This window comes from Pseudorasbora parva, chromosome 22 (genome assembly GCF_024679245.1).
Source record: "Pseudorasbora parva isolate DD20220531a chromosome 22, ASM2467924v1, whole genome shotgun sequence".
Classification (NCBI taxonomy): Eukaryota; Metazoa; Chordata; class Actinopteri; order Cypriniformes; family Gobionidae; genus Pseudorasbora; species Pseudorasbora parva.
Window position 1 is genome coordinate 90,001 of NC_090193.1, and position 27,500 is coordinate 117,500.

The following is a 27,500-nucleotide window of genomic DNA, read 5'->3' on the forward strand; positions in this document are numbered from 1 at the left end:
CACACACACACACACACACACACACACACACACACACACACACACACACACACACACAGAGTGATCCTGAGGAGGGGGGGGGGGTAACTAATTATATAAAACAATATTGTCAATGCCCTACAAATAAACTGGTTTTATACATTTATTTTTTTATTCAAACCCAGAATAATATGTTTAATCCTTTAATGCAGGCCAAAGCACAGCATTGACAGATAATTGTTTTAGACAGAAGAGTGGCTCACACACACACACACACACACACACACACACACACACACACACACACACACACACACACACACACACACACACACAGTAGAAATCAGTGACACGTGTCCCCATGAGTCTGTGTGCATTCAGGTTGAAGTCCCCACCAGGCTAGAAAAAATAACACACACACACACACACACACACACACACACACACACACACACACACACACACACACACACACACACACACACACACACACACACACACACACACACAGTAGTAATGCTGAAGTATGCTGCAGGCAACCCTTATCAGCTAAGCTCAGCCCATCCCCCCCCTCCCAACACACACACACACACACACACACAGACACACACAGACACACACACACACACACACACACACACACACACACACACACACACACACACGTCTGGTTCACCATCTTTTTGGGGACTCAGCATAGATATAATGGTTTTTATGCTGTACAAACCATATATTCTGTCCTACACTGCCTCTGCCCATCACAGGAAACTTTCTGCATTTTCACATTTTCAAAGTAACTCATTCTGTCTGATTTATAAGCTTTTGTACCCATTGGGACGTCCCCATGAGTCTGTGTGCATTCAGGTTTAAGTCCCCACCAGGTTAGAAAACCATTCACACACACAAACAGAGGCACGTTTTTCTGCTTGAAAACTTATACAATATTGCCCTCTACTGGTCATTTAAGGGAGAGCATAAGTTTTGAAAAAAAAAAAAAAAAACAGTGTGATATATAGAATAACCAGCAGGTGGGAGTATAGCCTTATTTATGAACCAGGTACTTGTGTCCATATTTTGTATTTTTTAGGCTTTTGCTACGGGAACACCGTTTGAGATATCCAATAACCGTTCGCATTTTAGCATCTTCTGTATATTTACTTCATGTTGTCCGAGTTTGGAGGAGATTCAATGAATCGCTTTTGAGGAGAAGGTAAAAACTCAGAGCTCGCTTTCGACTTCTTGTTATCTTCCAACCAAATTATCTGACTTCCTGTTGGTCAGAGCTAATGACTTTAAATTAGAAAGTTGTCCGGCTCGAAATGTACAATATATATACCGAGTTTGGTGAATGTACATAAAACTAACCCCCCACTTTGGACAAAAGATGGCGCTACTGAGCCCCTCTACCACGCCCGTTTCTGAATCTTTGCTTGCATCTTCTGGACAGCATGTCAGATGTGTGTGTTGAGTTTCATGCAATTTCAAGCATGCTAAGTGTCTCAAAAACACCTAAAAAGATTATTGGACTTTGACACGTTGCCATGACAACAGTATTTCAAGAATCAGGAATCCATTTATATGTCTATATCTGCCATGTTTTGACATTATACTGATGAAGTTTGAAGTAAATCGGGTGAAAATAAGATGGGGATTTAAAGCATTTTTGAAAGTGACACACTTCCTGCTGCCAGTTGGTGGCGCTATAACTTTGACTCACAAAAGTCATATCCATGTGATCGTCCTCTTACAACGAACACACAGCTGAAGTTTCATCAAAATGAATTAATGTATGCAGAAGTTATAATACACTTCCTGTTTGCCTTTTCTCGCCATAAATTCGTCTCTTCGCCACGGCCAAACCGTTTGAGATATCAAAAAGTTGCTCGCAATCTAGCATCCTCAGTGTCTTGACTTCATGCTGACCGAGTTTGGTGCTGATCGGGTGAATCGTCTAGGAGGAGTATCGCAAATTCCACAGCATGCGTTTTCCGAACAACCCATAATAGCTCACTTCCTGTTGGGCTGACGCATAACTTAGAGCACGAAAGTTGTTCGGCCCGATGAGCTCTATATGTGTACCGAGTTTCATATGTGTACGTGCAAATGTGTCTGATTTATAGACCCCGTTTTCAGACCCCACTTTAGGGGGCGCTGTCGAGCCCCCCTGCCACGCCCGGGTCCCAGCCTCAGCCCGGCCCTGATGGCCGCGCATTCTGATGCGTGTGCAAAGTTTCAAGAGTTTTCGAGCATGGGAAGGGCCCCAAAAATGCCCAAATAGTCGCGTAAAAAAATAATAAATAATAATAATAATAATAACAAAAAATAAAAAAAATTAAAGCTGCGAGCAGCGATGACGGGCCCAAGCCGGTGGCACCGCCACCCTGGTGGCATCAGTTTAACTGTGCACAGCAGGCCAATAGGCATTTAATATGGGAAAAAATAAATAAAGGGACTATGTCAAAGTCATTTGAATTCACCTCATTAACTGCAGCAACTGGTGCCGCTATGACCAGGAACCACAACACTCACATCTATGAGATCAATTACATTTTATTCATTAATTTTATGTCAGATGATGTCAAATGTCAATTTCAAAATGAGTGCAGAATACTGTCCAAATGCTGATGTTGTATTATCCTTACACTTCTCTTAAAAATAAATTAAGCCAAATCACAGAGACCGCAACAATGATTTTAATATCAGTGTCAGGGAAGAGTAATATCCGTGCATATAATTTATGGAAGTTTATTATAAACAGCCACTTTTATAAGATCATGTGAAAAAATTTTTTTTATCCATTTGAATTCTATCAATAAATAATTAGTTTAAAGAGGTGTCATACGTGATCTTTGCAAACACAGCACATGACCTTCTTTAAAGCCCATGTTATAGAAAAGTATTTAGGATATCACTTTCAATTATGTGCAAATGTATTTTTTGCAGCTCAAAATTTTGTAAGTTCACAAGACCAGTATTTAATTAAAGATATAATATATGTTTTTGTTTTACTTATTTTTCACAATAAAGTGATAGATATTTGTGATAGCCTATGATATGAAAGGGTTAAATTATGAAAAAACAAGAGACAAGGTGACACACACACACACACACACACACACACACACACACACACAGAGAGAGAGAGTGAGAGAGACCCCCCCCCCCCACACACACACACAGAGTGAGAGAGATCCCCTCCACACACACACACACACACACACACACACACACACACATAGAGTGATCCTGAGAGGGGGGGGGGGGGGGAGGGTTGTGACAGAGACACAAAATCAAACCAATAGCTTATTGGTTCTCATTTTTGTCCTTAAACAAAAGGCATTAATCTTCTAATTTTTAAGTTACACTACTTTTTTTTTTTTTTAAAGACACTCAAATGTGTTTTTTCCTTTGTTAGTAATGTTTTTTTATATTTATATATTTTTTATTAATAATTATTTGTATTTACACAAATATTTAGCTAATTATATAAAACAATATTGTCAATGCCCTACAAATAAACTGGTTTTATACATTTATTTTTTTATTCAAACCCAGAATAATATGTTTTATCCTTTAATGCAGGCCAAAGCACAGCATTGAGAGGTAATCTTTTTAGACAGAAGAGTGGCACACACACACAGACACACACACACACACACTGTAGAAATCAGTGACACATGTCCCCATGAGTCTGTGTGCATTCAGGTTGAAGTCCCCACCAGGCTAGAAAAAATAACACACACACACACACACACACACACACACACACACACACACACACACACACACACACACACACACACACACACACACACGCACACGCACACACGCACACACACACACAGTAGTAATGCTGAAGTATGCTGCAGGCAACCCTTATAAGCTCAGCCCATCCCCCCGATCCCCCCCCCCTCCTCCCAACACACACACACACACACACACACACACACACACACACACACACACAGACTCATGTCTGGTTCACTCTTTTTGGGGACTCAAGCATAGACGTAATGGTTTTTATGCTGTACAAACCATATATTCTGTCCTCCTACACTGCCCCTGCCCATCACAGGAAACTTTCTGCATTTTCACATTTTCAAAGTAACTCATTCTGTCTGATTTATAAGCTTTTGTACACATTGGGAAGTCCCCATGAGTCTGTGTGCATTCAGGTTTTAGTCCCCACCAGGCTAGAAAACCATTCACCCACACACACACAGAGGCAAGTTTTTTTGCTTGAAAACTTATACAATATTGCCCTCTACTGGTCATTTAAGGGAGAACATAAGTGTTGAAAAAACAAAAAACAAAAAAAACAGTGTGATATATAGAATAACCAGCAGGTGGGAGTATAGCCTTATTTATGAACCAGGCACTTGTGTGCTTATTTTGTGTTTTTTAGGCTTATGCTACGGGAACACCGTTTGAGATATCCAATAACCGTTCGCATTTTAGCATCTTCTGTATATTTACTTCATGTTATCCGAGTTTGGAGGAGATTGAATGAATCGCTTTTGAGGAGAAGGTAAAAACTAAGAGCTCGCTTTCCACTTTGTGTTATCTTCCAACCAAATTATCTGACTTCCTGTTGGTCAGAGCTAATGACTGTAAATTAGAAAGTTGTCCGGCTCGAAAAGTACAATATATATACCGAGTTTGGTGACTGTAGATAAAACTAACCCCCCACTTTGGAAAAAAGGGACACTTCCTGGTGCCAGTTGGTGGCGCTATAACTTTGGCTTACAAAAGTCATATCCATGTGATCAGCCTCTTACAACGAACACACAGCTGAAGTTTCATCAAAATGAATTAATGTATGCAAAAGTTATAACACACTTCCTGTTTCCCTTTTCTCGCCATAAATTCGTCTCTTCGCCACGGCCAAACCGTTTGAGATATTAAAAAGTCGCTCGCAATTTAGCATCCTCAGTGTCTTGACTTCATGCTGACCGAGTTTGGTGCTGATCGGGTGAATCGTCTAGGAGGAGTATCACAAATTCCAGAGCATGCGTTTTCCGAACAACCCATAATAGCTCACTTCCTGTTGGGCTGACACATAACTTAGAGCACGAAAGTTGTTCGGCCCGATGAGCTCTATATGTGTACCGAGTTTCATATATGTACGTGAAAGTGTGTTTGATTTATAGACCACGTTTTCAGACCCCACTTTAGGGGGCGCCGTAGAGCCCCCCTGCCACGCCCGGGTACCAGCCTCAGCCCGGCCCTGATGGCCGCGCATTCTGATGCGTGTGCAAAGTTTCAAGAGTTTTCGAGCATGGGAAGCGCCTCGAAAATGCCCAAATAGTCGGGTTAAAATAATAATAATAATAATTAAAGCTGCGAGCAGCGATGACGGGCCCAAGCCGGGGGCACCGCCACCCCGGTGGCATCAGCTTAACTGTGCACAGCAGGCAATAGGCATTTAATATGGGAAAAAATAAATAAAGTCAAATGTAAACTATGTCAAAGTCATTTGAATTCACCTCATTAACTGCAGCAACTGGTGCTGCTATGACCAGGAATCACAACACTCACATCTCTGAGATCAATTACATTTTATTCTTTAATTTTATGACAGGTGATGTCAAATGTCAATTTCAAAATGAGTGCAGAATACTGTCCAAATGCTGAAGTTGTATTATCCTTACACTTCTCTTAAAAATAAATTAAGCCAAATCACAGAGACCGCAACAATGATTTTAATATCATATAATATCATAATATAATTTAATATCATTGATATTTTAATATCAGTGTCAGGTAAGAGTAATATGCGTGCATAAAATTTATGGAAGTTTATTATAAACAGCCACTTTTATAAAATCATGTAAATTTTATTTTTTAATTCATTTGAATTTTATCAATAAATAATTAGTTTAAAGAGGTGTCATACGTGATCTTTGCAAACACAGCACATGATCTTCTTTAAAGCCCATGTTATAGAAAACAATTAAAAGTATTAGGACATCACTTTCAATTATAAGCAAATGTATTTTTTGCAGCTCAAAATTTTGTGAGTTTAGAAGACCAGTATTTAATTAAAGATATAATATATGTTTTTGTTTTTTACTTATTTTTCACAATAAAGTGATAGATATTTGTGATAGCCTATGAAATGAAAGGGTTAAATTATGAAAAAACAAGAGACAAGGTGACACACACACAGAGTGAGAGAGACCCCCTCCACACACACACACACACACACACACACACACACACACACACACACACACACACACACACACACACACACACACACACACACACACACACACACACACACACACACACACACACACACACACACACACACACACACACAGAGAGAGTGATCCTGAGAGAGGGAGAGGGGGGGTAATTTTTGTTATATTTATATTTTTTTAATTATAATTATTTGTATTAACACAATTATTTAACTAATTATATAAAACAATATTGTCAATGCCCTACAAATAAACCGGTTTTATACATTTATTTTTTTATTCAAACCCAGAATAATATGTTTAATCCTTTAATGCAGGCCAAAGCATTGAGAGATAATCTTTTTAGACAGAAAAGTTTCTCTCTCTCTCTCTCTCTCTCTCTCTCTCTCTCTCTCTCTCTCTCTCTCTCTCTCTCTCTCACACACACACACACACACACACACACACACACACACACACACACACACACACACACACACACACACACTTACACTCATGTCTGGTTCACTATCTTTTTGGGGACTCAGCATAGACGTAATGGTTTTTATGCTGTACAAACCATATATTCTGTCCTCCTACACTGCACCTACCCATCACAAAACTTTCTTCAAAAGAACTCATTCTGTATGATTTATAAGCTTTTGTGCCCATTGAGAAGTCCCCATGAGTCTGTGTGCATTCAGGTTTAAGTCCCCACCAGGCTAGAACAACACACACACACACACACACACACACACACACACACACACACACACACACACACACACACACACACACACACACACACAGTAGTAATGCTGAAGTATGCTGCAGGCAACTCAAATCAGCTCAGCCCATCCCCCCATCCACAACACCCCCCTTCACCCCCCCACCCCTGCCCCTGCCCCTGCCCCTCACACACACACACACACACACACACACACACACACACTCATGTCTGGTTCACTATCTTTTTCTGGGGACTCACCATAGATGTAATGGTTTTTATGCTGTACAAACCATATATTCTGTCCTCATACACTGCTCCTACCCCTAAACCTACCCATTACACAACTTTCTGCATTTTCACCTTTTCAAAAGAACTCATTCTGTCTGATTTATAAGCTTTTGTACCCATTGGGAAGTCCCCATGAGTCTGTGTGCATTCAGGTTTAAGTCCCCACCAGGCTAGAAAACCATTCACACACACACACAGAGGTAAGGTTTTTTTGCTTGAAAACTTATACAATATTGCCCTCTACTGGTCATTTAAGTGAGAGCATAAGTGTTGAAAAAAAAAACAAAAAAAAAAACAGTGTGATATAGAGAATAACCAGCAGGTGGGAGTATAGCCTTATTTATGAACCAGGCACTTGTGTTCTTATTTTGTGTTTTTTAGGCTTTTGCTACGGGACCACCGTTTGAGATATCCAATAACCGTTCGCATTTTAGCATCTTCTGTATATTTACTTCATGTTGTCCGAGTTTGGAGGAGATTGAATGAATCGCTTTTGAGGAGAAGGTAAAAACTCAGAGCTCGCTTTGCCACTTCTTGTTATCTTCCAACCAAATTATCTGACTTCCTGTTGGTCAGAGCTAATGACTGTAAATTAGAAAGTTGTCCGGCTCGAAATGTACAATATATATACCGAGTTTGGTGAATGTAGATAAAACTAACCCCCCCACTTTGGACAAAAGTGACACACTTCCTGCTGCCAGTTGGTGGCGCTATAACTTTGACTCACAAAAGTCATATCCATGTGATCGTCCTCTTACAACGAACACACAGCTGAAGTTTCATCAAAATGAATTAATGTATGCAAAAGTTATAACACACTTCCTGTTTCCCTTTTCTCGCCATAAATTTGTCTCTTCGCCACGGCCAAACCGTTCGAGGTATCAAAAAGTTGCTTGCAATTTAGCATCCTCAGTGTCTTGACTTCATGCTGACCGAGTTTGGTGCTGATCGGGTAAATCGTCTAGGAGGAGTATCGCAAATTCCAGAGCATGCGTTTTCCGAACAACCCATAATAGCTCACTTCCTGTTGGGCTGACACATAACTTAGAGCACGAAAGTTGTTCGGCCCGATGAACTCTATATGTGTACCGAGTTTCATATGTGTACGTGAAAGTGTGTTTCATTTATAGACCACGTTTTCAGACCCCACTTTAGGGGGCGCTGTCGAGCCCCCCTGCCACGCCCGGGTCCCAGCCTCAGCCCGGCCCTGATGGCCGCGCATTCTGATGCGTGTGCAAAGTTTCAAGAGTTTTCGAGCATGGGAAGGGCCCCCAAAATGCCCAAATAGTCGGGTTAAAATAATAATAATAATAATTAAAGCTGCGAGCAGCGATGACGGGCCCAAGCCGGGGGCACCGCCACCCCGGTGGCATCAGCTTAACTGTGCACAGCAGGCCAATAGGCATTTAATATGGTAAAAAATAAATAAAGGGACTATGTCAAAGTCATTTGAATTCACCTCATTAACTGCAGCAACTGGTGCTGCTATGACCAGGAACCACAACAGTCACATCTATGAGATCAATTACATTTTATTCATTAATTTTATGTCAGATGATGTCAAATGTCAATTTCAAAATGAGTGCAGAATACTTTCCAAATGCTGATGTTGTATTATCCTTACACTTCTCTTTATGTGTTTTTGACCTACCATAGCTTGTGATTGTTCACCAATTTTATGCAGCAAAAATCATGCTTGTTTTTATTTCAATATGTGTGGCATTCAATATTTTTTTTAAATAAAAAATAATAAAAAAATAAAGCCAAATCACAGAAATCGCAAAAATTATTTTAATATCAGTGTCAGGTAAGAGGAATATGCCTGCATACATTTTATGGAAGTGTATTATAAACAGCCACTTTTAAATGTTTAAATGTAATTAAATTTAAAATAACGATATCAAAGTCATCTGAATATGCCATATTTACTGGTCAAAGTCGACCTCTCTAAAACATGCAGCATGTTTTTATACCGCTGAGAATGTGCACGACAGGCAATATGCATTTAAACAGGAGAATATTTGAAAATTGCTCTAATATGCCACATGTATCACAGCAGCTGGTACCCCTATGACCACAAGCCACACCTATTATGAAATTTAAATATAGATTTTTTTTTTTATGTATTAGGATATAATGGGTCACTTTCAATTATGTGCAAATGTATATTTTGTAGCTCAAAATGTTGTAAGTTCAGAAGGCCAGTATTTAATTAAAGATATAGTATATATATATATATATATATATATATATATATATATATATATATATATATATATATATATATATATATATATATATATATATATATATATATTTTTTTTTTTTTTTTTTTTTTTTTTTTAACTTATTTTTCACACTAAAGTGATAGTTATTTGTGATATGAAGGTTTAAATTATGACAATCAAGAGACAAGGTGATACACACAAAGAGTGAGACCCCCTCCACACACACACACACACACACACAAACCAACCCAAACAGAGTGAAACTCAGAGAGGGAGAGGGAGGGGGGAGGGGAATGACAGACAGAGAGGCAGAGTCTAATTCCGAAAGAAACAAGATTTGAAACAAACAAAACAATAATAATCTAAACAGTGGGAGAAGGTTTTTTTTTTCTTCACTGTCTGGAAACACTGTTTTGCAATAACAATAGTTTTATCTTCAAAACGTTGTTCTCAAGGACATATCCAACCTGGTTCATAACTAAGGCTATACTCCCCCCTTCTTGTTATTCTCTATCATTTACTCTCATTTTCGTCCACAAATAAAAGGCATTAATCTGCTTATTTTTAGGTTACACAAACTTCATTGTTTGAAAAGGAAACTCAAATGTGTTTTTTCTATTGTTACATATTAACTGGTTCTATAATTTTATTGTAACCCAGAATAATATATTTTTTTATCCTTTAATGCTTGCCAAAGCACACAGCAATGAGCTAATCTTTTCACAATCAAAATGAAGCTGGCACCATCCCCCTACAAACACACACACACACACACACACACACACACACACACACACACACACACACACACACACACACACACACACACACACACACATACTGAGAGAGAGAGAGAGAGAGAGAGAGAGAGAGAGAGAGAGAGAGAGAGAGAGAGAGAGAGGCAAAGTGAGATTTAGATTAAACATATTTTTCAGCAAAACAATAATAGTAAAGTCTAAACGGTGGGGAAAAGTTTCAAGCCACACCTATGATGTAATTTAATTATAGATGAATTCTAATGTAATAGGATATAATAGGTCATTTTCAAATATGTGCAAAGTTATCTTTTGCAGGGCAATATTTTGTAAGTCCAGGAAACCTGTATTTAATTCAAAAGTATTTTTTTATTTTTTTAACTTATTTTTTACATTTGTATTAGCCTATGTTATGTAACGGTTCAATTATTACCATCGAGAGAAAGTGACTGACACACACACACACACACACACACACACACACACACACACACACACACACACACACACACACACACACACACACACACACAGTAAGCTGCAGGTATAAGCTGCAGCCCATCCCCCCTCCACACACACACACACACACACACACACACACACACACACACACACACACACACACACACACACACACACACACACACACACTCATGTCTGGTTCGCTATCTTTTTGAGGACTCATAGACGTAATGGTTTTTATGCTGTAAAAACCATATATTCTGTCCTCCTACACTGCTCCTACCCCTAAACCTACCGATCACACAACTTTCTGCATTTTCACCTTTTCAAAAGAACTCATTCTGTTTGATTTATAAGCTTTTGTACCCATTGGGAAGTCCCCATGAGTCTGTGTGCATTCAGGTTTAAGTCCCCACCAGGCTAGAAAATCATTCACACACACACAGAGGCAAGTTTTTTTGCTTGAAAACTTATACAATATTGCCCTCTACTGGTCATTTAAGTGAGAGCATAAGTGTTGAAAAAAACAAAAAAAAAAACAGTGTGATATAAAGAATAACCAGCAGGTGGGAGTATAGCCTTATTTATGAACCAGGTACTTGTGTCCATATTTTGTATTTTTTAGGCTTTTGCTATGGGAACACCGTTTGAGATATCCAATAACCGTTCGCATTTTAGCATCTTCTGTATATTTACTTCATGTTGTCCGAGTTTGGAGGAGATTGAATGAATCGCTTTTGAGGAGAAGGTAAAAACTCAGAGCTCGCTTTCGACTTCTTGTTATCTTCCAACCAAATTATCTGACTTAATGTTGGTCAGAGCTAATGACTGTAAATTAGAAAGTTGTCCGGCTTGAAATGTACAATATATATACCGAGTTTGGTGACTGTACATAAAACTAACCCCCCCACTTTGGACAAAAGCCACACTTCCTGCTGCCAGTTGGTGGCGCTATAACTGTGACTCACAAAAGTCATATCCATGTGATCGGCCTCTTACAACGAACACACAGCTGAAGTTTCATCGAAATGAATTAATGTATGCAGAAGTTATAACACACTTCCTGTTTCCCTTTTCTCGCCATAAATTCATCTCTTCGCCACGGCCAAACCGTTTGAGATATCAAAAAGTTGCTCGCAATTTAGCATCCTCAGTGTCTTGACTTCATGCTGACTGAGTTTGGTGCTGATCGGGTGAATCGTCTAGGAGGAGTATCGCAAATTCCAGAGCATGCGTTTTCCGAACAACCCATAATAGCTCACTTCCTGTTGGGCTGACGCATAACTTAGAGCACGAAAGTTGTTCAGCCCGATGAGCTCTATATGTGTACCGAGTTTCATATATGTACGTGCAACTGTGTTTGATTTATAGAGCCCGTTTTCAGACCCCACTTTAGGGGGCGCTGTCGAGCCCCCCTGCCACGCCCGGGTCCCAGCCTCAGCCCGGCCCTGATGGCCGCGCATTCTGATGCGTGTGCAAAGTTTCAAGAGTTTTCGAGCACGGGAAAGGCCCCAAAAATGCCTAAATAGTCGGTAAAAAAAATAATAATATATAATAATTAAAGCTGCGAGCAGCGATGACGGGCCCAAGCCGGTGGCACCGCCACCCCGGTGGCATCAGTTTAACTGTGCACAGCAGGCCAATAGGCATTTAATATGGGAAAAAATAAATAAAGGGACTTTGTCAAAGTCATTTGAATTCACCTCATTAACTGCAGCAACTGGTGCTGCTATGACCAGGAACCACAACACTCACATCTCTGAGATCAATTACATTTTATTCATTAATTTTATGTCAGATGACGTCAAATGTCAATTTCAAAATGAGTGCAGAATATTGTCCAAATGCTGATGTTGTATTATCCTTACACTTCTCTTAAAAATAAATTAAGCCAAATCACAGAGACCGCAACAATGATTTTAACATCAGTGTCAGGGAAGAGTAATATGCGTGCATATAATTTATGGAAGTTTATTATAAACAGCCACTTTTATAAGATCATGTGAAAAACATTTTTTTTTATCCATTTGAATTCTATCAATAAATAATTCGTTTAAAGAGGTGTCATACGTGATCTTTGCAAACACAGCACATAACCTTCTTTAAAGCCCATGTTATAGAAAACAATTAAAAGTATTAGGATATCACTTTCAATTATGTGCAAATATATTTTTTGCAGCTCAAAATTTTGTAAGTTCAGAAGACCAGTATTTAATTAAAGATATAATATATGTTTTAGTTTTTTACTTATTTTTCACAATAAAGTGATAGATATTTGTGATAGCCTATGATATGAAAGGGTTAAATTATGAAAACACAAGAGAAAAGGTGACACACACACAGAGTGAGAGAGACCCCCTCCACACACACACACACACACACACACACACACACACACACACATGTTTGTTTTTGTGAATTGTGGGGACATTCCATAAGCGTAATGGTTTTTATACTGTACAAACCGTACTTTCTATCCCCTTACACTGCCCCTATCCCTAAACCTACCCATCACAGGAAACATTCTGCATTTTTACTTTTTCAAAAAAACTCATCCTGTGTGATTTATAAGCATTTTGAAAAGTGGGGACATGGGGTAATGTCCTGATATGTCACCATTTTCTGTAATACCTATGTCATACACATGTTATTATACACATTTTTGTCCTGATATGTCACAAAAACAAGCACACACACACACACACACACACACACACACACACACACACACACACACACACACACACACACACACACACACACACACACACACACACACACACATAGAGTGATCCTGAGAGTGAGGGGGGAGGGGGAATGACAGACACAAAATCTAAACAGTGAGAGAACATTGTTTTTATTTCACTGTCTGAAAACACTGTTTTGCAATAACAACAATAGTTTTATCTTCAAAACAGTGTTCCCTAGGACATATCCAACCTGGTTACTAAATAAGGCTACACTTCCAACTTTTGGTTATTCTATATACCGGTAGCTCATTGGTTATCATTTTTGTCCTTAAACATTAATCTTCTCATTTTTAAGTTACACACACCAATTACTTTTTGTTGAAAAAGACAATTAAATGTGTTTTTTCCTTTGTTAGCAATTTTTTTTAAATATTTATATGTTTTATTAATAATTATTTGTATTAACACAATTATTTAACTAATTATATAAAACAATATTGTCAATGCTCTACAAATAAACTGGTTTTATACATTACTTTATTTATTCAAACCCAGAATAATATGTTTAATCCTTTAATGCAGGCCAAAGCACAGCATTGAGAGGTAATCTTTTTAGCGCACACGCACACACACACACACACACACACACACACACACACACACACACACACACACACACACACACACACACACACACTCATGTCTGGTTCACTATCTTTCTGGGGACTCATAGACGTAATGGTTTTTATGCTTTACAAACCATATATTCTGTCCTCCTGCCCCTACCCCTAAACCTACCCATTTCACAAAACTTTCTGCATTTTTACATTTTCAAAATAACTCATTCTGTATGATTTATAAGCTTTTGTACCCATTGGGACCTCAATTTAGGCCCCTACAGTGACATGTGTCCCCATGAGTCTGTGTGCATTCAGGTTGAAGTCCCCACCAGGCTAGAACAACACACACACACACACACACACACACACACACACACACACACACACACACACACACACACACACACACACACACACACACACACAGTAGTAATGCTGAAGTATGCTGCAGGCAACTCAAATCAGCTCAGCCCATCCCCCCATCCACAACACCCCCCTTCACCCCCCTGCCCCTCACACACACACACACACACACACACACACACACACACACACACACACACACACACACACACACACACACACACACACACACACTCATGTCTGGTTCACTATCTTTTTCTGGGGACTCACCATAGATGTAATGGTTTTTATGCTGTACAAACCATATATTCTGTCCTCATACACTGCTCCTACCCCTAAACCTACCCATCACACAACTTTCTGCATTTTCACCTTTTCAAAGTAACTCATTCTGTTTGATTTATAAGCTTTTGTACCCATTGGGAAGTCCCCATGAGTCTGTGTGCATTCAGGTTTAAGTCCCCACCAGGCTAGAAAACCATTCACACACACACACAGAGGTAAGGTTTTTTTGCTTGAAAACTTATACAATATTGCCCTCTATTGGACATTTAAGGGAGAGCATAAGTGTTGAAAAAAAAAAAAAAAAAAAAAAAACAGTGTGCTATATAGAATAACCAGCAGGTGGGAGTATAGCCTTATTTATGAACCAGGCACTTGTGTTCTTATTTTGTGTTTTTTAGGCTTTTGCTACGGGAACACCGTTTGAGATATCCAATAACCGTTCGCATTTTAGCATCTTCTGTATATTTACTTCATGTTGTCCGAGTTTGGAGGAGATTGAATGAATCGCTTTTGAGGAGAAGGTAAAAACTCAGAGCTCGCTTTGCCACTTCTTGTTATCTTCCAACCAAATTATCTGACTTCCTGTTGGTCAGAGCTAATGACTGTAAATTAGAAAGTTGTCCGGCTCAAAATGTACAATATATATACCGAGTTTGGTGAATGTAGATAAAACTAACCCCCCCACTTTGGACAAAAGTGACACACTTCCTGCTGCCAGTTGGTGGCGCTATAACTTTGACTCACAAAAGTCATATCCATGTGATCGGCCTCTTACAACGAACACACAGCTGAAGTTTCATCAAAATGAATTAATGTATGCAAAAGTTATAACACACTTCCTGTTTCCCTTTTCTCGCCATAAATTTGTCTCTTCGCCACGGCCAAACCGTTCGAGGTATCAAAAAGTTGCTCGCAATTTGGCATCCTCAGTGTCTTGACTTCATGCTGACCGAGTTTGGTGCTGATCGGGTGAATCGTCTAGGAGGAGTATCGCAAATTCCAGAGCATGCGTTTTCCGAACAACCCATAATAGCTCACTTCCTGTTGGGCGAAGCTTATGACTATGAGTGCGGAAGTTGTTTGGCCCGATGAGATCTATAAGTGTACTGAGTTTCATACATGTACGTGCAAGTGTGTTTAATATATAGACCCAGTTTTTCAAGGGGGCGCTGTTGAGCCCCCCTGCCACGCCCGGGGCAAAGGCCTCTGCCCGACCCTGTTGGCCGCGCATTCCGATGCGTGTGCAAAGTTTCAAGAGTTTTCGAGCATGGGAAAGGCCCCAAAAATGCCCAAAAGGCGAAAAGATAATAATAATTAAAGCTGCGAGCAGCGATGACGGGCCCAAGCCGGGGGCACCGCCACCCCGGTGGCATCAGCTTAACTGTGCGCAGAAGGCCAATAGGCATTTAATATGGGAAAAAATAAAAGGACTATGTCAAAGTCATTTGAATTCACCTCATTAACTGCAGAAACTGGTGCTGCTATGACCAGGAACCACAACAGTCACATCTATGAGATCAATTACATTTTATTCACTAATTTTATGTCAGATGATGTCAAATGTCAATTTCAAAATGAGTGCAGAACACTGTCCAAATGCTGAAGTTGTATTATCCTTACACTTCTCTTTGTGTTTTTGACCTACCGTAGCTTCTGTTTGTTCACCAGTCTTATGCAGTAAAAAGCATGCATGTTTTTATTTTAATATGTGTGGCATTCAATATTTTTAAAAATATAAATAAATAAATAAATCTAAATCACAGAATCCACAAAAAAGATTTTAATATCAGTGTCAGGTAAGAGTAATATACATGCACAATTTTGTAAGTCCAGAAGGCCTGTATATTTTTTAAAGATATGTTATATTTTGTGTGGTTTTTTTAACTTATTTTTCACATCAAAGTGATAGCTATTTGTGATAGCCTATGATATAAAAGCGTTAAATTATGACAATCAAGAGACAAGGTGACACACACACACACACACAGAGTAAGAGAGACCCACCACACACACACACACACACACACACACACACACACACACACACACACACACACACACACACACACACACACACACACACACACACACACACACAGAGTGAGAGAGACCCCCCCCACCACACACACACACACTCACGCACACACACACACACACACAGAGTGAGCCTGAGAGAGTGGGGGGGGGGGGTAAGGACAGACAGAAAGAGAGAGGCATAGACTGATTCCGATTGAACAAGGTTTGAAACAAAAATTTAAATTTACATTCTCAAAAGAACTCATTCTGTGTGATTTATAAGCTTTTGTACCCATTGGGACCTCAATTTAGGTGACACGAGTCCCCATGAGTCTGTGTGCATTCAGGTTGAAGTCCCCACCAGGCTAGAAAAACATGAATATTGAACAAGATTTTAAACAAAAAATAATAATAAAATCTAAATGGTCGGAGAAAATTATTTGAAAAAGAAACTCAAATGTGTTTTTTTTATGTTAGTATTTTAGTTTTAAGAATTAATCTTCAAATACAAAATGTTAAAGAAAACCAATATATTGATAAAAAAAATACAAAAAGTACATTCATTTTACATTTTTATTCTTTCTGTGTTTGGTGACTATAGATAAAACTAGCCAAGTGTTTTATTTTTATACATTTTTCTCAAAGACTTATCCAGCCGTGTTCATAAATAAGGCTATACTCCCACCTTCTTTGTATTAACACAATTATTAAACTAATTATATAAAAAATATTGTCAATGCCTGTCAAATCTTCAGTGTCCTTTGTTTCATGTTGACCGAGTTGACTTTAGTATTTATCTAAAGGTCTTTTTATATTTGTATTTTCACAATTACGAAACTAATTATATAAAACGATATTGTCAATGCTCTACAAATTAACTGGTTCCATACTTTTTCCATTTTTTTATTCAAACCCAGAAATATATATATATATATATATATATATATATATATATATATATATATATATATATATATATATATATATATATATATATATATATATATATATATATATATATATATATTTATCCTTTAATGCTGGCCAAAGCACACAGCAATAAAAGAGCTAATCTTTTCCTCATCAAAATGCAACTGGCACCCATCCCCCATCAGACACACACACACACACACACACACACACACACACACACACACACACACACACACACACACACACACACACACAGTCAGAGTCACATGTCTGGTCTCTGGTGTGCTATCTTTCTGGGGACTCACCATAGACTTAATGGTTTTTATACTGTACAAACCATATATTCTGTCCTCCTACACTGCTCCTACCCTAAACCTACCCATCACACAAAACTTTCTGCATTTTCACATTTTCAAAAGAACTCATTCTGTCTGATTTATAAGCTTTTGTACCCATTGGTAAGTCCCCATGAGTCTTTGTGCATTCAGGTTTAAGTCCCCACCAGGCTAAAAAAACATTCACACATACACACACACACACACACACACACAGAGGCAAGGTTTTTTTTCTTGAAAACTTATACAATATTGCCCTCTACTGGTCATTTAAATGAGAGCATAAGTGTTGAGAAAAAAAAAGAAAAAAAAACTGTGATTATATAGAATAACCAGCAGGTGGGAGTATAGCCTTATTTATGAACCAGGCACTGGTGTGCTTATTTTGTGTTTTTTAGGCTTTTGCTAAGGGAACACCGTTTGAGATATCCAATAACCATTCGCATTTTAGCATCTTCTGTATATTTACTTCATGTTGTCCGAGTTTGGAGGAGATTGAATGAATTGCTTTTGAGGAGAAGGTAAAAACTCAGAGCTCGCTTTCAACTTTTTCTCATTTTCAAACCAGATTATCTAACTTCCTGTTGGTCAGAGCTAATGACAGTAAATCAGAAAGTTGTCCGGCTCGAAAAGTACAATATATATACCGAGTTTGGTGAATGTAGATAAAACTAACCCCCCACTTTGGACAAAAGATGGCGCTATTGAGCCCCTCTACCACGCCCGTTTCTGAATCTTTGCTTGCATCTTCTGGACAGCAAATCAGATGTGTGTGTTGAGTTTCATGCAATTTCAAGCATGCTAAGAGTCTCAAAAACACATAAAAAGATTATTAGACTTTGACACGTTGCCATGACAACAGTATTTCAAGAATCAGGAATCCATTCATATGTCTATATCTGCCATGTTTTAACATTAAACTGATGAAGTTTGAAGTGAATCGGGTGAAAATAAGATGGGGATTTAAAGCAATTTTGAAAGTGACACACTTCCTGCTGCCAGTTGGTGGCGCTATAACTTTGACTCACAAAAGTCATATCCATGTGATCGGCCTCCTACAACGAACACACATCTGAAGTTTCATCAAAATGAATTAATGTATGCAGAAGTTATAACACACTTCCTGTTTCCCTTTTCTCGCCATAAATTTGTCTCTTCGCCACGGCCAAACCGTTTGAGATATCAAAAAGTTGCTCGCAATTTGGCATCCTCAGTGTGTTGACTTCACGCTGACCGAGTTTGGTGCTGATCGGGTGAATCGTCTAGGAGGAGTATCGCAAATTCCACAGCATGCGTTCCACAGCATGCGTTCAACAACCCCTAATAGCTCACTTCCTGTTGGGCTGACGCATAACTTAGAGCACGAAAGTTGTTCGGCCCGATGAGCTCTATGTGTGTACCGAGTTTCATATATGTACGTGCAAGTCGGTTTGATTTATAGACCACGTTTTCAGAGCCCACTTTAGGGGGCGCTGTCGAGCCCCCCTGCCACGCCCGGGTCCCAGCCTCAGCCCGGCCCTGATGGCCGCGCATTCTGATGCGTGTGCAAAGTTTCAAGAGTTTTCGAGCACGGGAAGGGCCCCAAAAATGCCCAAATAGTCGCGTAAAAAAATAATAATAAATAATAATTAAAGCTGCGAGCAGCGATGACGGGCCCAAGCCGGGGGCACCGCCACCCCGGTGGCATCAGCTTAACTGTGCACAGCATGCAATAGGCATTTAATATGGGAAAAAATAGATAATGGGACTATGTCAAATTCATTTGAATTCACCTCATTAACTGCAGCAACTGGTGCTGCTATGACCAGGAACCACAACACTCACATCTCTGAGATCAATTATATTTTATTCTTTAATTTTATGTCAGGTGATGTCAAATGTCAATTTCAAATGAGTGCAGAATACTGTCCAAATGCTGAAGTTATATTAAGCCAAATCACAGAGACCGCAACAATGATTTTAATATCAGTGTCAGGTAAGAGTAATATGCGTGCATAAAATTTATAGAAGTTTATTATAAACAGCCACTTTTATAAGATCATGTGAATTTTTTTTTTTTATCCATTTGAATTTTATCAATAAATAATTAGTTTAAAGAGGTGTCATACGTGATCTTTGCAAACACAGCGCATGACCTTCTTTAAAGCCCATGTTATAGAAAACAATTAAAAGTATTAGGACATCACTTTCAATTATGTGCAAATGTATTTTTTGCAGCTCAATATATATATATATATATATATATAATACATTTTTTAAAACTTATTTTTCACAATAAAGTGATAGATATTGCTGATAGCCTATGATATGAAATGGTTAAATTATGAAAAACAAGAAACAAGGCGACACACAGAGTGAGAGAGACCCCCTCCACACACACACACACACACACACACACACACACACACACACACACACACACACACACACACACACACACACATAGAGTGATCCTGAGAGAGGGAGAGTGAGGGGGAAGGGGAATGACAGACACAAAATCTAAACAGTGAGAGATCATTGTTTTTATTTCACTGTCTGAAAACACTGTTTTGCAATAACAACAATAGTTTTATCTTCAAAACAGTGTTCCTAGGACATATCCAACCTGGTTACTAAATAAGGCTACACTCTCACCTTCTGGTTATTCTATATGCCGGTAGCTCATTGGTTCTCATTTTTGTCCTTAAACAAAAGGCATTATTCTTCTCATTTTTAAGTTACACACACTACTTATTTTTTCCTTTTCTTTTTAAAGACAATTAAATGTGTTTTTTCTTTTGTTAGTAATGTTTTTTTATATTTATATATTTTTATTAATAATTATTGGTATTAACACAATTATTTAACTAATTATATAAAACAATATTGTCAATGCCCTACAAATAAACTGGTTTTATACATGATTTTTTTTATTCAAACCCAGAATAATATGTTTAATCCTTTAATGCAGGCCAAAGCACAGCATTGAGAGGTAATCTTTTTAGACAGAAGAGTGGCTCTCTCTCTCTCACACACACACACACACACACACACACACACACACACACACACACACACACACACACACACACACACACACACACACTCACTGTAGAAATCAGTGACACGTGTCCCCATGAGTCTGTGTGCATTCAGGTTGAAGTCCCCACCAGGCTAGAAAAAAGAACACACACACACACACACACACACACACACACACACACACACACACACACACACACACACACACACACACACACACACTAGTAATGCTAAAGTATGCTGCAGGCAACTCTTATCAGTTCAGCCCATCCCCCCCCCCCACCCCACACACACACACACACACACACACACACACACACACACACACACACACACTCACTCATGTCTGGTTCACTATCTGTTTGGGGACTCACCATAGACATAATGGTTTTTATGCTGTACAAACCATATTCTGTCCTCCTACACTGCTCCTACCCCAAAACCTACCCATCACACAAAACTTTCTGCATTTTTACATTTTCAAAAGAACTCCTTCTGTCTGATTTATAAGCTTTTGTACCCATTGGGAAGTCCCATGAGTCTGTGTGCATTCAGGTTTTAGTCCCCACCAGGCTAGAAAACCATTCTCACACACACACAGAGGCAAGGTTTTTTGCTTGAAAACTTATACAATATTGCCCTCTACTGGTCATTTAAGTGAGAGCATAAGTGTTGAACAAAAAAAAAACAAAAAAAACTGTGTGCTATATAGAATAACCAGCAGGTGGGAGTATAGCCTTATTTATGAACCAGGCACTTGTGTGCTTATTTTATCTTTTTTAGGCTTTTGCTACGGGAACACCGTTTGAGATATCCAATAACCGTTCGCATTTTAGCATCTTCTGTATATTTACTTTATGTTGTCCGAGTTTGGAGGAGATTGAATGAATCGCTTTTGAGGAGAGGGTAAAAACTCAGAGCTCGCTTTCGACTTCTTGTTATCTTCCAACCAAATTATCTGACTTCCTGTTGGTCAGAGCTAATGACAGTAAATTAGAAAGTTGTCCGGCTCGAAAAGTACAATATATATACCGAGTTTGGTGAATGTAGATAAAACTAACCCCCCACTTTGGACAAAAGATGGCGCTACTGAGCCCCTCTACCACGCCCGTTTCTGAATCTTTGCTTGCATCTTCTGGACAGCATGTCTGATGTGTGTGTTGAGTTTCATGCAATTTCAAGCATGTGAAGAGTCTCAAAAACACCAAAAAAGATTATTAGACTTTGACACGTTGCCATGACAACAGTTTTTCTAGAATCAGGAATCCATTTATATGTCTATATCTGCCATGTTTTGACATAATACTGATGAAGTTTGAAGTAAATCGGGTGAAAATAAGATGGGGATTTAAAGCAATTTTGAAAGTGACACACTTCCTGCTGCCAGTTGGTGGCGCTATAACTTTGACTCACAAAAGTCATATCCATGTGATCGGCCTCTTACAACGAACACACATCTGAAGTTTCATCAAAATGAATTAATGTATGCAGAAGTTATAACACACTTCCTGTTTCCCTTTTCTCGCAATAAATTCGTCTCTTCGCCACGGCCAAACCGTTTGAGATATCAAAAAGTTGCTCGCAATTTGGCATCCTCAGTGTGTTGACTTCACGCTGACCGAGTTTGGTGCTGATCGGGTGAATCGTCTAGGAGGAGTATCGCAAATTCCAAAGCATGCGTTCCACAGCATGCGTTCAACAACCCATAATAGCTCACTTCCTGTTGGGCTGACACATAACTTAGAGCACGAAAGTTGTTCGGCCCAATGAGCTCTATATGTGTACCGAGTTTCATATATGTACGTGCAAGTCGGTTTGATTTATAGACCACGTTTTCAGAGCCCACTTTAGGGGGCGCTGTCGAGCCCCCCTGCCACGCCCGGGTCCCAGCCTCAGCCCGGCCCTGATGGCCGCGCATTCTGATGCGTGTGCAAAGTTTCAAGAGTTTTCGAGCACGGGAAGGGCCCCAAAAATGCCCAAATAGTCGCGTAAAAAAATAATAATAAATAATAATAACAAATAATCCTTAGAAGAACAATAGGGCTCTTCGCCCTTTCAGGGCTTGGGCCCTAATAACAAATAATCCTTAGAAGAACAATAGGGCTCTTCGCCCTTTCAGGGCTTGGGCCCTAATAATAATAATAATCCTTAGAAGAACAATAGGGCTCTTCGCCCTTTCAGGGCTTGGGCCCTAATAATAATAATAATCCTTAGAAGAACAATAGGGCTCTGCGCCCTTTCAGGGCTTGGGCCCTAATAATAATAAAAACCCTTAGAAGAACAATAGGGCTCTGCGCCCTTTCAGGGCTTGGGCCCTAATAATAATAATCCTTAGAAGAACAATAGGGCTCTGCGCCCTTTCAGGGCTTGGGCCCTAATAATCCTTAGAAGAACAATAGGGCTCTGCGCCCTTTCAGGGCTTGGGCCCTAATGAGCTGGACAAAGAAACTGCTGTTTTCTGCATAGCTTCTTTATAGCTGAATTTAATTTGTTTCATAGTCAAAGAACTTTACACAGTTATGAAACAAACCTCAGCAGAATAATGACACTATTGTCTTTTGGGGAGCTGAATTACAGCACAGTTGAATTCTGCTTGCATCATGGATCATTATATCACAAATCCCTTATTTGGGACATGGCACCCTCCGCGGCAGACGTGTTTGCTCGCTCCACACTTAAATGTCGGACTTTTCTTATGTTTTGTGTGCTTTTCGTTTTTTCTGCAGTGCACAAATGCCATGCACTGATAACATACAACAGACAGGCATTATTGGACATCGCCAACTCACAAAACATTGATTTTAGTAGTTCTATTCCGCTGGAGCTGCAACTCATTGTTCGCCCACAGAGTCACCACCGAAACTTCCCCGAGGACCACGAAGCACCGGTCTCGAGTGAGTTCGCTGATCCCAGGAGAGTGCTTCGGAGACGGCGACGCAAGCGAGGCAAGAGGGGAGGGCTTCATGCTAGACTAAAAGCTCGCGCTAGCCGACCACCGCTACCCAGCCTCCTGCTAGCGAATGTGCGGTCTCTAGAAAACAAACTGGACGAGCTACAGGGCAGGATTACAACCCATCGGGAAATCAGAGACTGCTGTGCCCTGATTTTCACCGAGACCTGGCTCTCAGACAAAGTCCCAGAGAACGCCATTCAGCTACAGACTCACTCGGTTCACCGAGGCGATCGAACAGCCGCGTCCGGTAAGACGAAAGGGGGAGGCGTGTGTGTGTTTGTAAACAACTCATGGTGTGAAGATATACGGACTGCTGACAAACACTGTTCACCAGATGTGGAGTTTTTACTGCTGCGGTGCCGTCCTTATTATCTGCCGAGGGAATTTACTGCTGTGTTTTTGGCCGCTGTTTACATCCCTCCGCGTGCCAACTCCTCAGCAGCACTCGGCAAACTGCATGACGTCATCAGCGCATTAGAAACGGCTCATCCTGACGCTGTTTTTATTGTTGCTGGTGACTTCAACCAGTGTAGTTTAAGGACTGTATTCCCCAAATACCACCAGCATGTGGACATTCCCACCCGTGATAAAAACACTCTTGACCATGTCTATAGCAACATACGTGGTGCATACAGGGCTGCACCCCGCCCCCACTTCGGACACTCGGACCACATTTCTTTGTTCATGTACCCTGCTTACAGACAAAGACTGAAACAAGCACACTCTGTCACAAAACAGATCAAACTCTGGACCCTGGAAAGCGAGACCACCCTGCAGGACTGTTTTGCTCTGACAGACTGGGATGTGTTTAAAGCTGGAGCTACTGTGGAGGACTCCTCCGTCAGCGTACATGACTATGCTGAGTATGTGACTGGGTACATCAGCACTTGTGTTGATAACATCGTGCCCACCATACGAATCAGGAAGTTTCCCAACCAGAAGCCCTGGATAAACAGTCAGGTACGTCACATGCTGCGTGCCCGCTCTCTTGCATTTAGATCAGGCAATGTGAATGAGTACAAAGCTGCCAAGTATGGACTGAGAAAAGCCATCACAGCAGCCAAGAGGCAGTACAGAGAGAAGCTGGACAGCTTCTACTCTAATGCTGATTCAGGGCGGATGTGGCAAGGCCTGCAGCACATCACAGAATACAGGACCACCACCAACAACATCACCTCAACAGACAGCCTACCGGATGACCTCAACACATTCTACGCCCGCTTTGAGGCCCCCAGCAACACTGCAGAAAGGGGGTTCGCACACACCGGGATTACCCAAACCCCCTCCCCTCCACCAACCATCTCAATAACTCAGGTATACAAAGCTCTGAGGAATATCAACCCCCGCAAAGCAGCAGGACCAGACAACATTCCTGGGCGGGCCCTCAGAGCATGTGCCAAAGAGCTGGTTGAAGTTCTCACCTCCATCTTCAACCTCTCCCTCAGCCAGCGCATTGTACCCTTGTGTTTCAAGAACACGACCATCATCCCCTTGCCTAAGAATAATCCACCCACCTGCCTGAATGACTATAGGCCAGTGGCACTCACTCCAATCATAATGAAGTGTTTCGAGAGAGTGGTGCTGGCCCACATTCAGAGCAGCATATCGGACACCATCGACCCCCTGCAGTATGCCTACCGGCCAAACAGGTCCACCTCGGATGCCATCGCTGCTGCCGTCCACTATTCCCTCTCTCACCTGGAAAACAAGGACTCATATCTACGGATATTATTCATAGATTACAGCTCCGCCTTCAACACGGTTATCCCACATAAACTCACCCACAAACTGTCCATACTTGGTTTGCACCCCACCCTCTGTGACTGGCTCCTAGATTTCCTGACTGGCAGGCCTCAGTCTGTCAGGATTGGTAATAGGACTTCAGCCAGCACCATAACCAACATTGGCACTCCACATGGCTGTGTACTCAGCCCCATCCTCTACACCCTGTACACCTACGACTGTGTCGCCTCCCACAAGGACAACATCATCCTGAAGTTCGCGGACGACACTGCAGTGATAGGACGCATCGCTGGCGGTGACGAGGCAGCTTACAGGAGAGAGGTGGCCAGTCTGGTGTCATGGTGTGAAGAAAACAACCTCACCCTCAACACAGACAAGACAAAGGAGATGATAGTGGACATGAGGAAGGAGAGGAGTACGCCTCTGCCACTGTTCATCCGGGAGCTTGAAGTGGAGAGGGTGAGCAACTTTAAATACTTGGGTGTCCACATCAGGGAGGACCTCAATTGGACACCGCACATCACACAGCTGGTCAGGAAGGCTCAACAGCGGCTGTATTTTCTGAGGAGGCTGAGGAGGTTTGGCATGTCGCCCAAGATCCTCAGCAACTTCTACAGCTGCACCATTGAGAGTGTCCTGACCAGCTGCATCACTGTGTGGTATGGCAGCACCTCTGTCAAGGACCGCAAACGCCTGCAGAGAGTGGTGAAGACTGCGCAGAAGATTACCAGGGCTCCACTACCCTCTCTGCAGAGCATTTACCACCGCAGAGTCCACAGAAGTGCTGCTGCAATCATCAAAGACCCCTCCCATCCCCAACATGGACTGTTCACACTTCTACCCTCAGGACGGAGGTACAGAAGTGTGAAATGCAGGACTTCCAGAATGAAGAACTCTTTCTTTCCCTCTGCCATAAGACTACTAAACAGCAAATAGGACTCTACTATCACAACATCACATGAACAATTGTTTACATACTGCACTACCGCACTTTACACTATCAGGACTGCACTACCCCACTTTACATTATCAGGATTGCACTACCTCACTTTACTACTTTACTCTTAAGTACTTTGAAATGTTTTTATTTATTTGCTTGCTCTTTTTATATTTATATATTTATCTTATTTTTTTTGTGACATTTACCATGGACGGCAAAGTAAGAATTTCATTGCACAGGGAAACATGCTTTCTGTCTGTACATATGACAATAAACATTTTGAATTTGAATTATTTTCCTGTTTATGACTGTAAAGCTGCATTGAAACAATCTGCACTGTATAAAAGGATGTGTAAATAAAGGTGACTTGGCTCACGTGATCATGCGATGCTTTGCCGTGCCCCCTATTGTCTTACGCACTCCAGTCTATCATTCTTCGCAGGGGGAAGATAAAGCATAAAGTACTCACCTGGCCGCAGTAAGAAGTCAGGCACACTCTGCTGCCTAAAGTCAACAACTCAAATAAGTTCGGATTCAATCCAACCATGCACCCATGCGAGTCCTCTTTAAGAATTAGTCAGTCGCGGACGCTGGAAGTCTGACAGTGCCTCACATCTGAAGCCATACACAAAGTGAATTCTGATGGACCACCAGCAGGGGTCGGCTCGTTGGTCTAGGGGTATGATTCTCGCTTCGGGTGCGAGAGGTCCCGGGTTCAAATCCCGGACGAGCCCTGACTTCTTGCCCCGGTTTATAAAGGGCCTGACGTCCACGACTTTTCTTCAGAAGCCTTGTGCAGAGTGAGATCTGATTTCAGATGAGGCCAGATGACCTGCAGAGTGTGGCTCGTTGGTCTAGGGGTATGATTCTCGCTTAGGGTGCGAGAGGTCCCGGGTTCAAATCCCGGACGAGCCCTGTCTTCTAACGCCGGTTTATTAAGGGCCCGCCATCCACGTCTTTTCTGCCGAAGCCTT

The 27,500-nt window shown here is 40.7% G+C and overlaps 2 non-coding genes across 2 annotated transcripts; both read left to right on the forward strand.

Annotated features, from left to right (window-relative positions):
* The first annotated feature begins 27,188 nt into the window (after positions 1–27,188).
* trnap-cgg (transfer RNA proline (anticodon CGG)) lies at positions 27,189–27,260 on the forward strand. The gene has a single exon. It is a non-coding gene; the product is annotated as a tRNA-Pro (tRNA).
* Positions 27,261–27,369: 109 nt separating this feature from the next.
* Positions 27,370–27,441, forward strand: trnap-agg (transfer RNA proline (anticodon AGG)). The gene has a single exon. It is a non-coding gene; the product is annotated as a tRNA-Pro (tRNA).
* The last annotated feature ends 59 nt before the right edge of the window (positions 27,442–27,500 follow it).